At 38.3% G+C, this 2,157-nt stretch overlaps 1 non-coding gene across 1 annotated transcript; it reads right to left on the minus strand.

Annotated features, from left to right (window-relative positions):
- Positions 1-914: 914 nt before the first annotated feature.
- On the minus strand, positions 915-1,023 carry LOC120105230. Its single transcript, XR_005507641.1, has one exon. It is a non-coding gene; the product is annotated as a small nucleolar RNA R71 (small nucleolar RNA).
- Between the last annotated feature and the right edge of the window lie 1,134 nt (positions 1,024-2,157).

A 2,157-nucleotide genomic window follows, 5' to 3' on the forward strand; every position in this document is an offset into this window, starting at 1 on the left:
ATGATACATGGCTCAAATTCTCAACTCTTGAGAATATGTATCATCATCTTATTAATTTCTTGGACGATTCATAGACACATAAACAATATGAATGAAAAGATGCCTTTTATTTATTCAATAATAAATAGTCAAGTACAAAATTATGTCCCTAGAATCAACAATGTGTCAGCCAAATTGGCTTCTAGGGCATACATCTAACAAGGAGCTGTCTAGAAATTTAAGAAAAACATTAGAAATTGAGGTGTAATGTTTTGTTGCATGTTTGATTGTGAATAAAATTTTTGTTTTAGGATATCGTTTTAGGGTAACTTTAGTTGGTACTTATATTTATTTTTTATTTTCTTTTATTTTTTTAAAAAAAAGAAAAAGAAAAAAAAAGAGGAAAATATTTTGCATGCTAAAGTGGAATAGGGACGACACCGGTCGATTAAGTCGTACAACTTTAGATCATCCCTTAGGACATACCCCTGAAATTCCTTCGCAGTATCTCACACCTTGTGAGATGGCTGATTTAAATGAAGATGCGGGGAGTCACCACAATCGAGAACGAGAACCCCATGTTATGACTCTAAGACAATACCTACAACCGGCTAGGACTAGTCAGCCTTCATGCATAATTTTTCCTGATAATGTAGGACATTTTGACATCAAACCCGGGGTAATCCAATTGCTGCCCAAGTTCCACGGGTTAGAGTCCGAGAGTCCGTATCTTCATTTAAAGGATTTTGAAGAACTGAGCATTACATTTAGAGTGCCAAATGTCACCGAGGATGTCCTCAAGTTGACATTGTTTCCTTTCTCTCTAAAGGATAAGGCCAAAACATGGCTAAACTCTTTGCGACCTAGATCAATAAGAAATTGGCAAGATATGCAGAGAGAATTTTTAAAGAAGTTCTTCCCCACACAAAGGACTAACTTTTTGAAAAGACATATCAGCAATCTCCAACAAAAAGATAATGAAACATTTTATGAATGTTGGGAAAGATTTAAAGACCTTCTTCTCTCATGCCCTCATCACGGATTCGAAACTTGGAGAACCATTAGCTTCTTTTATGAAGGTTTATCTCCACAGTTGAAACAATTTGTAGAGACCATGTGCAATGGTAGATTTTTAGAAAAACAACCTGATGAGGCATGGGAGTATTTGGATTTCCTTGCTGAGACTGCCCAACTTTGGGATAACGGGGATAGAAACAATAAGTCTTTGCCTAAGCCTACTAGCTCTGTACAGGGAGGCCTTTACAACCTTAGAACTGAGGATGATCTTCATGCTAAAATGGCAGCCCTCACTAGGAAGGTAGAAGAAATTGAGCTTAGGAAGGTTGAACCTGTCAAGACTATAGAGCTTAGAAACGAGTGTTGTGGTATCTGCGATATGTCGGGTCATACTACTACTGATTGTCCCACCATACCGGCATTCAAAGAAGTCTTGCACGATCAAGCAAATGCTATGAACTCCTACCAAAAGCCTTATAACGATCCATACTCGAATACCTATAACCCTGGTTGGAAGAATCATCCAAACTTTAGGTGGAGAAACGATCATCCTCAAGAGTCACACCATTCAGCTCCTCCACCTGCACATCCTACTTATGCACCATCACCTTCTCAAAAGCCAAATATCGAGGATACCTTGCAATCCATACAAACTTTTCTACAAGGTCAAACTAATATCAATGCTCAAAATACTCGAAATTTTGAAGACATAAGGAACCAATTGTCAATGTTGACTACCGTCCTAAGTACCCAAGAGAAGGGTAAGCTTCCAGCTCAACCCCAACCTAACCCACAAATGCACGGTAGTAATAATACGGCTCCTTCTAGTTCGCATACAGAACATGCAAAAAGCATCATTACTTTGCGTAATGGGAAAGTCATTGATCAAACCGTCCCATTGAGACCGCAGGTCACTTCTAATTCTGATGCTCCCAAAGTTGATGAAAGGGACAAAGAAGATGTTGAGGTCCCAACTTCTACTAAGAAAGTTGAATGTCCTTTTCCTCCACCTTTTCCACAACGGTTAAAGCCGTTGCAAAAGCTCGAACCTAATTCTAAAATTCTTGAGCTTTTTAAACAAGTAAAGATCAACATACCTCTTCTTGATGCAATCAAACAAGTACCCTCATATGCCAAATTTTTGAAGGACTTGTGTACTGT

Source organism: Phoenix dactylifera, unplaced genomic scaffold (genome assembly GCF_009389715.1).
Source record: "Phoenix dactylifera cultivar Barhee BC4 unplaced genomic scaffold, palm_55x_up_171113_PBpolish2nd_filt_p 000237F, whole genome shotgun sequence".
In the NCBI taxonomy this organism is placed as follows: Eukaryota; Viridiplantae; Streptophyta; class Magnoliopsida; order Arecales; family Arecaceae; genus Phoenix; species Phoenix dactylifera.